General features: G+C 37.1%; 1 long non-coding RNA gene across 2 annotated transcripts in view; it reads left to right on the top strand.

The window, feature by feature from the left end:
• LOC142600313 (uncharacterized) overlaps nucleotides 1-12,730 on the top strand; it is a 46,443-nt gene that overhangs the window by 1,750 nt on the left and 31,963 nt on the right. The window lies entirely within an intron of this gene.

The raw sequence follows: 12,730 nt of genomic DNA, 5'->3' as shown, positions 1-12,730 counted from the left end.
GTGAATTCCCAAAGTGGAATATGTTCTGTGCTGGGGACTACTGTTTTGAGAAAAGAAAAGCATGTCTAACTGCTTTAGCTGTATCATTTAGTGAAATAGTTATATCCCTCTTGGTGAAAATTGTTCTAAAATACATTTAAGCTTTCATGACAAAACAGTCTTAGCTAGTCTTAACTGAATAACTGGAAATTTGCGTTTATTTTGAACTCTTTCACAAACACCTGACTGAGGAATTATACGAGGCATGGTAACCTCTAGGCCAAATTTCATTTTTGACATAGACCAGACTTGAAGTGCTTTAGCGCTTCTCTTCTGGAAATTCAGTCCACTGTACTTAAGATTCTTAAGTACCAGTATACTGAAGATTACTAGTTTGGTTCATGAAATAAAAGCCATTTGGCTAGAGTTATCTAGAAAAATATCTTGAGAAAATCAACAGGAATGTGTCTTGCTCCGGTTGGCTCTTTTGATTTCATAGTTCTTAAATAGTGAGGAGCTTTTGTCTAAAGGATTGCATTTACATAATTGGTTGTCATTTATCTTACTGTTAACACAGCAGTGGAATCCAACATTCTTTGCATTGTTAGAATTAAATAATCACTAGGAAATCACAGTAAAATATTTTTGTCTCACATTATCAAAGGGAAATTGAACTTGTTAACTTCTTCCACATCCTTTGACATAGAAGACAGACTGTATGATTTGAATCTTATGTAGCTTGTTTATTTTTTTAAATTTTGGTATTTGTAATTCAGAAATGATATTTCTGTCTTTTTTTCTTTTAACTTTGTTGATAGCTGAAAAAAGATTTTATTTCCTGCATTCCATAAATATTTTTACACTTGATAAAATAAAAATACTCCTACAATCAAGATTGTGACATCTAGAAGAATTCACTGCTATCAATTATTTCTGGATAACAATCAAATTTACACTAAATGTATATCATAATTCAGCTGAATCATCATAAAATAATGACTGTATTGATGTGCTATTTAAAGTATTTCGAAAAAAATGAGGAAAAACAAGGGTCCAATATAGAAATACCACGTTAAAACTTTATAATTATTTGATACACTTTTTCTGATACAAGGATATTAGTAAAGCACTGATAATGGCATGATAATTAAATCACTGGAGTTACTCTGCCTGTATACTAATGGAACTTGTATAAGCAGGTTTTCCTCACTTGAAAGGATGGCCATATTAAAAAGTTGAGGGTAGCAATGCTTACCTCATTGTACTTTTCCAGCGGGTGCTGTTAGGCTCTATCCTCAACTTTCAATGTGACATTTTCTGTGTCTTTGGAAATAGTTCTTTTATAAAAATCTGGACAATTTATGGAACTCATGTTGCAAGGTTCACCTTTGAATCAAGTGAACATTTGAATAGAAGTCAGTTCTAATACATTCTCTCTCAAGGTTTCAACCCAACTTAGGTTTTTGTAAAACGTAAATGGAATACTTTCCCCCCCCCCTCCACAAAAGTAAGGAAGAACAGAGGAAGCAAAGAGATAATTATTTCATAAAGAAAAGGCTTTTATGTGTGCATTCCACTTGTGGGGAAAAATATTCTCTTTCTCATAGCTTACAAATACAGGACATAAATAAAGGCTTAAGAGTTGATCTCTTATACATGTAGATGTCTCTGCTGACTGACATCCTCTTCAAGGATACCTCATGTATTATAATATACTGGCACATGATAGGGTTAAAATTATAATTGTAAGGAAACCCATATGACTGGTGGCTTTGAGTTTGCTCTTAGTCTATTGCTTTGCTTTATTTAGAGAATGCAGTATATCAAAGGAATGGAGAGGGAGGAACATTTTGCACAGAAATATTCCTTATCTTTCCACCCCTGTGGTACAATTTTGATTTTGTTTGTCACAGTAACAAGAAAAGGAGGGAGAAAGTATAATTTAATTTGAAAATTACAAATTTCCATCTTCAGTGTTACCACCTTGTCCAATTCTGTGCTTTCAAAAGAGATTTGAAAGGCCTGTTAGAAGGCAGAACTAGATCTTGGAATTACAGAAGTCTTCAGTGAGCTTGGATTGCTTAGCAATAAATGAATTTGGCTCTGTAAGTATGACATAGTGTACTCTGAGTATACAAAACAAGGCAAAGGAAATTGTAAGTAAAGCTTTTTATCCCAGAGTATTGGAATCGGTGAGGAAAGGCATAATTTAATCTCAAATCTTTATTATTGGTGATGATGGATGAGCATGAAAGAAACAAGCTTTGCTTTCCAATCCCAAGTTGTTCACAGGAGAGAGATTTGGAGAAAAACCACTGGAGTTCAAGAATACTTGAACTGGAGATCAGAGAAACAAATGAGGTTTTTCAAAATACATATGTTCCAAAGTTATTTTTCAAAATAGCATAATACTTTAGGGGGTACAATAAATCATGTGTTAAGTAACTTGAAATTCATTAGGAAGACTGTTGCTTCTTTGATTTATCAAAAAAAAAATTACGAAAAGGGAAAGAAAAGGAAATTTTCCCAGTGGGAAATATTTTTAAATGTTATATCCCCATACACAATAGGTAGTGAAACATAATGGGTTATTATGAAAATGTCCCAATATAATCAGTGTACAACAACTTGTAGTGAATATTATTTTAAAAGTTTATATATGGAAAGAACTCTACGTGCTGATGAACAGCAAGCAGCTTTTACTTTATCTTCTTTCTTTCTCCTTGACTGTTTGATCAGTTTAGGTTCAGTTATGAAAAATTAAACATTTGTGGAATGATGGCACGTGAAAATCTGAGTTAAAGGTGATAGATATATCGCCAGGCTTTTTAACATAATTTGAAAGCGGTCTGAATTTGATATAAACGTGGTTGTAGCCGCGAGTTTAATGGACTCTGTTCTCATTGTATGGTCTTTTTTTTTGGTCTCAGGTATATTTTCTGACTGTGACTTAAAAAATGTGTTCCTGTCTTCACTGTTCAAGAAACAGGGCTTGAAACTATTTTAGCTTAAGATGTTTACCTCCAAGTTTTAGTATTTTAAAATGTTTCAGAAATCTTTTTAATACATACAAAATGGAGAGGATGTTTGTTTCACAAGGACTTTAGTGTAAGGGTTCCAAACTGCAAGCATTATATAGCAAGTACTTGAAATGGAATTTTTTTTTTGAGCTTTTTCCAAGTAAGAGAGGGTAAAATAATTTTTTTGTCACATTCATGTATGTTAGGTAGTGCCTGCAGAAGTTTACCAGCTTGCAATGAATTAATTTTTGTTGTGTTTTCTTCTTTCATTATATTGTAAATGTTTTGTTACTGCTTTATTTAGTACTATGTTAGTTTCATTGTTTAGCTTCTGCATTATTGAAATCCAACTTGGATGAAACTGGTCATCTTCCTTTCAGTAATTATGGCACATAATGGATACCATATTGCTTTAATAAGACCTGCAAATGTGTAACGTTCACAACCCTAAATTTGACTCCTAAATACAGGATTTTAAAATACCTGAACAAAAGTAGTACCCAAATTACTAGATTATCTCACACACACACGTTCCCCCCCAGCATTCTGTTCAGTAGGTCCTGGCTTCCCTTCGCAGCAGGGAGGTCACTGCTGATCCAGGAATGCTGGGGACAGAGTCATGTTGGACTGTGCCGTGCTGCTGCTCATGGTTACTGGCCTCAGGTGTTACAGACCAAGGTCCCTGAGCACTCGCTGGCAGTCATTTCCACATATAGCCCCTCATCTCAAAGATCCTTCCTCCAGCTGGGATTTTCACCACCTTCTTTCCAGGCCCCTTTCTTCTCTCCAAAGATCATGTCTTCTTTTCAGGGAACCCTTCTTTGAGGCCCTTAGCCTCTTTTTTTCTCATGTAGACTATGTGGAGAAACACAATGCATGATCAGCCTCCTACTTGGGGTTCTGTCTCTGTATTAACTGAAGGAGTTGAGATGTGCAATTCTTTAGTCTCGGTTTTATCAAAATTTATAGCCAGACTGTACTGGTTGCTGGTAGAGTTCAAAAGTTCAGTTTTGGACATTCACACAGGTATAGACCCAGTTATCAGCTGCCTGCTAGTGTTTAAACTTTTTTTTTTTTTCCTATAGCAGTAAGGCACCAAAGGTGCCTGAAAATACAAAAAGAAACCATCGCTGCTCTTAGGCTTTGTCCATGGGAAGTGGACTGAGTCACCATGCTAACTACAAGAAAAACGTTCCAGTCTTACTGTGCTCTCTGTACTCATCTCAAATTAACTTCTCCAGGAGGGTAACATTTTAGGCACATTTGTTGAGGAGGAAAATTGAAGCAGGGAGATGATAAAGACTTACTCAGAGCTAGCACAATAGATTGGTGGCAGAACCAAGGAAAGAGGAAAAGGTCTGACCTCAGTCTGGTCTCTTGCAGTAGTTAATCGTTGTAGGGGCCTCCAGTCAGTAATGAGTCTAAGACAGTGGAAAGCAGAATTTCTCACGGGGGTGGGGATTGTGGTGAAGATGTTCATTTATCTTTTGTTTGAGAGCTGTCTTTGAAGGCATTGTTCTTCCACAGCTGCAGTAGCCTACATTCACTGTGATAATTGTGGGACAATATGTAGAATGGATGATTGATATATGAGATAAAGTTGTGTAAGAATATTACTAGAAGATCATATGGAGATAATAAATTACGCAAAGGCAGCTCAAAGAAATAAGCTGAGGACAATTTTTGTGGGGTACAATGTGGGAGATGGCACAGCAGATCCAAATAGGGATAAAAAAAGGGTAAGAGAAACAGCAACTAAAACATTTGCTGGAACATGTCACATAGCAGGACATGAATTGAAGTATTACAGATAGGTAAGACAGAAGAAACACAGTAATTAGCTCACAGATAGAAAAGGAAACAAATTCTTTATGTTCCTGAAGAGCTCTGTACTCCCCATGCACCCTGTCATCTTTTTTCCATATCAGAAGGAGGTCTAACTGCACTTTTTTCCCTTGGGTAGGAAATCCACGTGTACAGGCAGGGTCTGGATATTTGGGGTGCTGGGACAGAGAGACACCACAGAGTTTGCAGAGCAATCTAGACACATCCGAAGAGGCAGGAAGATGCAACAGTAGAGAGATTGCTGCCTTACAAAATGTGGGAGGAACTCTATGTGTTTGAAGCAGAGGACATGTGGGTAGGAGGTAGGTGTAGGATATAGACAGCAGTCACCATGCAAAGTTTGTTTTGCGTTTAATTTTTCTGTTGTTTTCGAGACACCTTTTATGAATTTATTACCAGCTTCTGTGCTAAGGTTTTTGAGAGCCAGGTATTCTCACGTTTTGCAACTCTTCTATTCTTGCTGTTAATTGATTGTACAGTATGGCCTGGACAGTTTGAACTCTCAGCTAATGTAGTTTTAAGAGCATCTTGAAAGATTTTATAACAAGAAAGTTACAGGAGTGGATTAAAAAAAGGGAAGATGCATCCTGCAGTGAGGAGAAATTGTTATTACTAAAGGAGTATCTGAAGTGAAGATTTTAACTTGTTAAAATCTGACATCCATCTACTGAGTCCACCATTTAACTCAGGCTTTATAGCAGATAATGTTATAAAGGAAGACCCAGCTGGCTGACTTAGGAACAAGCAGTGGAAGAAGGAATGGTGCAGACTGTCAAATTCTCAATTCACCCTGTGGTTGTGGGCTTCGCTCTCCTTTGACAATAAGGGGAGATTAGCTGCTGACTTAAGATGCTGTGACTGCATCTTGCAGTACTAACTGGCTCAGAATCCCCATTCTGAATGCAGCCTCAGCAAGGAAGGTGAAGGGAAAGCTGACTTTCCTTTCTCACTGTTGTACACATAATACAATATTGATCTGCACAATTTATATTGGTGTTTTCAGTCAACAGAATATGATGTCATAGATCTCAATAATTATTCTCTCCTTGCCTAACAAGACTGGTATTTCTGGATGTCTGGTATCATATCCTTGTAGACCAGTCTCCTGTGGCATGATATAATCTTAGGGAGTTTGATCCAAACCTATTGAAGGCAGTGGGAAGGATCAGTTGATTTCAGTGCATTTTAGAGGATCAGAAACAGATACAGGATTTGGACCAGAGCATTAGCATAACAGATAATGTTACTGCCTGCAGCAGCACAGTATTTTTCCCACTATGCTAAATGACCTTAAGATATTTAAAGAAATATAAGAGTCAAATTTTCCTTTCCCCTCCCAAAACACCGAAAACATTTCAGTTGCCTACGTTTATCTTCTACAGTATTGTGTTTCAGAAATACAAGCATCACAAGCTACATACAGGCACAGAATGTTAGGAAACTGTGATATATTTGAAGTTGTTGAAGCAACTTTTGTTCATGATGTTATGTGTTAAGTTTCATCCCACAGGGAAGGTGTGTGAGAGATTTTTGTTTTGGGGGTTTTTTTTGGTTGATTATTTTTTGTAAGCTGAGTTATTAGGCCCTGAAAAATGGAACTGCTGATACAATCTGAAATAGTATTTCCTGAAGGGCCATGTTAGGAGTCTAATAAGCCCCATTGTGAGAGTCATTTGTCATTTTATCCCTACAGGCAAATTTGTAAAGGTTAGTGAAGGCTATTTGTCAAAGTTAAATGCTGTTTAAAATTTTGTTTCCAAAATACAAGTAGTTTGTAAATAGTACTAGTTGTCCTTCTCAGATTATTTTGATAAAAATAGTTTTCAATAGGACAGGTGGGGGGAAAAGTATCTAAAGTTAAATTGTTTATACACTTGCTTAATTACGAAGAACTGTTTTTCTGTAAGTAGTTTCAAGCTGAGCTTGCAGAGTTTTAGTCAGAAAATTAGGATGGTCTATGTGTAAAAACTCCACATGCCAATAAGCGAATACTCAGAAAAATGCAGGTGTGTTAAATAGGTTTGATTTGAGAGGGGAATCTAGTGTATTGGTGGCTAAAAGTATATGGATTGTGTATCCTGCTACTTGTTCTTCTCTAAATGCAAATGATACCTTGCAATTCCAGTGTATATTTCAAATGGTTATATTTGTAGGTGGAAATTAAGCTTCCAGTCTAGTGAATTCCCTTAACTTATTCCCTTAACCTTAACTCTGATACGGTTTAATAAAGAGTCCATATAAAGTATTTGCAATACTAGGAAAAAGGCTGATGCAAGAACCATGTGTTTACAGTAGCAAAATGAGTTGTGGTTTTTGCTTTTTAACATGAAAATGCTTACAGTTGAGAATCATATTCCACTTAACTATGGCATTAGCATTTTACATGGAGTGGGGTAAGAACCTTTCTTCTTTTAAATTAAGGGAATTTAAGGTTTTCTTTGTATTTTTCATCGAGTTATTATTTTCTCACAATGCAAAAATGAAGAGTTTAGATAGCTGAATTGACTGTAAACTTGTTGTAGGCTTATAGGGTCTGTTTTAAAGTAGCCCTTAGATAAGTGATCGTTCTTCCAGGTAGCTTGATAGCCAGTCACCCCAATTCATAAAACAAATACTGAAACAAAAAAGGGAGTGCTTGTTTTCCTGAACTTTTTAATCAGCAAACTCCTCCCCAAAGATGGATTAAATCCTCTTTTTTAATTTATTTGACATAAATTAATTAAATTGAAACCTGATTAGCTCACAGTTGGGAGAATCTCTCTGCAATGACTTGGAACAATTGCTAGGGATTAAGCCCAAATCCCAGGCCCTGTATTCTTCTGCACTGTCTTTTGTAGTGACATCATTTGTTCACGGTAAGAGACTTTTGAGCCCTTCTTTTGGAGGCTGCTGAAAGGCTTATGTGCCTTTCACCTGTATTTTAAAATGCTTATATGTTAATATTAGACTCAACAATTCCCCAGTAAGAATTTTTTGAGAGTCAGTTAGTGAATCAGTATTTATGAAGTTGAGTGTATGAGTTACACAAAAGTAGTATTATTTTACTCTAAGCAGCAGAAGAATTGCCATGATTGTCAAGTAGTAATTCCATTAGCTTGATGTCAAAGCTATGCCTCGTCTTCTCTGCTAAAGACAAAAGCCCTTGTGAAAATGCTTGCTCATTATCAAGAAATAATAGGATAATACTATGCAGTTAAGTATGAAAAGTTTTATTCTTACATCAATATGTTAATGATAAGCATAACATTAGCCTGTTGACATATTGAATTCTTTAGAATAATCATTATATGTTAAAGGTTTTTAGAAGTTTTACAGAGAAGTCGCATTTTTAAGTCCAGATCATAGCCAAAAGGTGGCAGTATTCTATTCAATATTCATTTGCAAAACAGTACAAAAATACATGTATTTATTGACACTTTGCTTCTAATATCAGATCAAACTGGATGATTGTATCCTGAAAATAATGTCAGTTTATGAAAAGGACTTATTTAGAATGAAATTAGAAATGAAATTTCTTGCTTATACCTGAAAGTTTGCAAAAAATAATCTATTATATAAATTTTAAATATTAGATGTGTAGTGTTTCACATGGTACCTGCATTGTCACTAAAAGATAACTTTGGGGTCTGGATGTTTTGATGGAGTGCTTAAGAGCATCAGAACTTTTCTTCTAAGTTTTGGCAGAGTTAACTCATTTTACCTTCAAAAAGAGAGAAATCCACATGATTTTAATATGAGCCAAAACTGCTGCATTAAAAGCAATTTGTTTTATACACCCTGGAGATGTAATATTTTTCATAAAGTGAGTATAGGCTTTTTTGTGCTGAGACAACAATAAGTTGAAAAGTTGTTGAAATACTGCTTTTCCTGCCTGCCAAGTTGTGTAGCTATACACCAATGGTTTGTCTCGGAATACTTTGAGATAAAAGTTTAAATATTAGTGGGAGAGAATGCTTGCAAGTGCAATTATGTTCAAGCAAATGTTTCCATATAAATTTTGATCCATAGTTATGTCAGATGTAGATATGAAATTAATGTGGTTACAGAGTAAGTTTAAGTCCAATGCAGTAAATAAGTATTTTATGTTAATATGAAATACTTTTTGAAATCACTTCTTGTTACATCCTTTTAGAAATATTAAGAATCAAAGACCCATTCCTCAAATATTGGCCAGTCTGTTTTCCTCTGAATATATTTAATCCTTTTCAGTGTCGAAAAGTTTTGATAAACATTATATGTGGGATAGAAGAAGACTTGATTCAGGGAGCAGGACCTGGGAAATCCAACTGAAATGGTACTGCTTTTTAATAGCCTTCCATATTCACCTCCAGTAGAGCATAATTCACACCTCTCCATCTCTTGTAATGTCAAGTGAAACACAGTACAGTTCCTAAGGGAACCAGAAGTAATAGGCCTTGAGATTCATCACTGACTTCTCTCTCTTTTGCTACTTTATTTTCTGGAATAGCCCGGTCACTACATCTCTAAGGGCTATTCCTTCAAAAAAGGACAATAGACACATTTTTGTTCAAGAATCATTTTGGGGTTCTCACATTGACAAGTGATGTGAAATTTAATTCTTTATTTAATCAAATGAGGCAGAGCATTGTATCACTAGCACAAATTCAGGAAACGTCATGAAGATAAGCAGGATGAAGGTATCAGACAAATACAATTGGATGCAACAGATATAACTAAGAGACTGTTCAGAAGACCAAAATGGATGATGTTAGTTTTCCACCAATAACTCATCACTTTTTAACAAAAAAGGAAGTACAAGTGTGTAAATACTTTCTTAATAATCTGTTTCCTGCTGGGCTCCAATGTTTGTGATCCATCTGCTTCTAGAGTCTGTTCCCAAAGAGTATATTAGAAAAGCTACAGAAAGGCCTAGAAATTTCCTGAAATTATTCTGGGAACAAATCCAGAGGAGAGTGGGAACTCTGGGACATACTCTTGTATATGCATATCAAAAAGAACCATTGCTTGGGGCAGCATGTTCCCAAGATATTTAATATATCCCTGGAGGAGTGGGGGAAGTCGTCTCAGTGTATGCATCACATTTTAAGGAAATTTGGTCAGGAAGCACAGCAACACTGCAGCAGTAATATATTTACATTACATTTCAAATACTGTGAGCACATCTAAAAGCAATGGCTTACACTTTAAATAAAATGTAATTGTCAGAGCTGTCATCTTGTAGGTTAAAGATACTTTATGTATGAGCAGTTACGTAAGAGAGGGCAAATGATGCTCAGTTTTCTTCCTGTAATTAAACTGGGGGGGTTTATGCATTCAGGTATTACTTTTAACAGTAAACTTCTTTGTGATTGTGTGTAAGTAGAGCTTTAGGCTGAAGTTTTGTCTGCTAAGAGAAAGATGAGCTCCCTGAACAAAACAAGTGAGGGAAGGAGTTGGAAGGTTTTGACATTAATGCGTGGGAGGATGTTTGCATCCGCTGGATGTATGATGCATGTGTGCTCTATACCATGTATTTGCTCCTGTGGATGGCCTGTGCCGATGCACTTGTTTCTAGGGGCTGCTATCTCTGCTCTTTAGAGAGGCTGTGGTTTCCTCTTGAACTTCTGCCTCTGCCAACACCCTCTGTTTTGTCTTGATGCCAAATGCAGCAGTAGGCGGAATGGGGGAGGCTGTGCACGTGTGCGGCCATTCCTGAAGTGCATGTGCATGTTCTGCGTCACATATCAGGTGAGACTAAAATCCTGAGGCCCAATGAGTTATCCCTGTCTTGCTGATACTTCAGTAAAGATATAACTGGCTTGCAAATTTTGTCCTGTGTGTTCCTCCAAGAAAACCTTGCAATATGCATCGAATCAGCAGTTATTGCTTATGTGTTACGGTGTTGGGTTTGACCTGTCAGTGTTGTGGAAATTAATGGGACGTGCTTTCTCCCACTTGATAGGAATTCCTTTTTTCTTTTTTTTGGTGGTCTTTCTGTAGTACACCTTTCAGTAGCTAGCTTCTCAGAAATGTTTCCAAGCTTCAGTTTTCATTGAGCATACTTGTTTTACTTTTTAAAAAGACAGTAAACTTTTAACTGATGGGCAAAACTTGCCAAAAACTAGTTCATTACATTTGTATGCCTCCACTCACGATTGCTTTTGGGGAATAAAGGAAGGGCAAAATGTAGGTTCTAGGAAATTTTGTGTCTCTAGGGGGTTTTGGTATTCTTTAACTTGGGCATAAAATGCAAATCAGTCTACAAGAAAAACATAATTCGTATAAAACTGTCCAGCTTTCTTGGAAGTCATAGGGAGACTTTTCAGGGACTTAAATGAAGTTGGGTAGGCCAGCACGTTCTTTGAAAATAGCATTAATGATGACATTGCTAAAGAACGTACAGACAGTGAGACTGATCCTGTGCTCTGTGTGTATTCTGAAGTTGCTGTGAAATAATAGAAACTGCAGGGTTTTCCTATCATTTATTTGTGGCACTCATAGTTACTGTGCACATACCTTACAGGGGACGCAAACAAGAGTACAGCATTGGTTTTACAAGAAACTGCTGTTTCTAGTGCAGATTATTGAGACATAATTTTCTAGATTCTGTAGCATTGGTATCTTCCACTCCCACTTTTTGACATTCCTACGCTGTCCTGGTTTCAGCTGAGAGGATTGATTTTCTTCATAGTAGCTAGTGTGGGGATACGTTTTGGATTTGTGCTGGAGACAGCATTGATAATATAGAGATGTTTTTGTTCTACGGACTTATTGTTGAGCAGTGTTTACATGGGGCCAAGGCCTTTTCTGCTTCTGGCACTGCCCTGCCAGCGGGATGGCTGGGGGTGCACAAGGAGTTGGGAGGAGACACAGACAAGACAGGTGACCCAAACTGACCAAAGGGATATTCCATACCATATGATGTCATGCTCAGTTTATAAGGAGCTTGGAGGAAGTGGGGGGGGGGGGGGGGGGGGGCGGCGTTCGGAGCAATGGTGTTTGTCTTCTCAAGTCACCATTATGCGTGATGGAGCCCTGCTTTCCTGGAGCTGGCTGAACACCTGCCTGCCCATGGGAAGTGGTGAATGAATTCCTTGCTTTGCTTTGCTTGTGCGCGCGGCTTTTGCTTTACCTATTAAACTGTCTTTATCTCAACCCAGGAGTTTTCTCACTTGAACTTTTCCAATTCTCTCCCCCATCCCGATGGGGAGGGAGTGAACGAGCGGCTGCGTGGTGCTCAGCTGCCAGCTGGGGTAAAACCACGACATACGCTCACACATTTTGAAGAATTAAATTTGATGAATGTCATCATGCACTTAACATGTATTTTTCTCTAGAGGCTTTGGAGGCTTTGGTTTAAGGGCTGCTTATCATTATGTGGTACACATTATTACAGTTTTTTACCTTTCCATTTTTCAACCTAATATTTAGAACATTTTCAGGACAATTTTCTACTTTAGGAGAAATTCCTAATTTACAAATTTCAGTAACACTGTACTGGGGATAAGCATCTTGTTCTATTAATCCCATTCTTCCTTCATGTATGGATAGGGGGGACTTGAAGGAGAATTTTCAAATGTACATGGTTACTCCTTACTGGAGCTTTGAACTGACATCTTGTTGTGGAGACCTTTGCAGTGGGCTTCACTGGCTTCAGAGGATTTGAAATAGTGGAAATTGTGAGGTTGTGAGATAGGTGGAGTGTTAAAACTTAGAGCCACCTCCTTTTGCCTCCTGTGAGTGTGATCTGGTAAAACCTTAGTTTAACTGCTCAGATGAATAGTTATTCTTGCATTCAACAGTCATTACTTCTCATGTAGTAATTTCTGAGATCAGGTGCGAGTCAGTTTTTAACCCAGTTCACTGAGGAAGTAAGGCTTCCGCAGTTGTGCCAGAGGTACCTCTGTTAGTCACTTTGTAACAGC

This window comes from Balearica regulorum, chromosome 2 (assembly GCF_011004875.1).
Source record: "Balearica regulorum gibbericeps isolate bBalReg1 chromosome 2, bBalReg1.pri, whole genome shotgun sequence".
Classification (NCBI taxonomy): domain Eukaryota; kingdom Metazoa; phylum Chordata; class Aves; order Gruiformes; family Gruidae; genus Balearica; species Balearica regulorum.
Note: the sequence above shows the minus strand (reverse complement) of the source record. Positions and strands in the feature narration are given on the sequence as shown.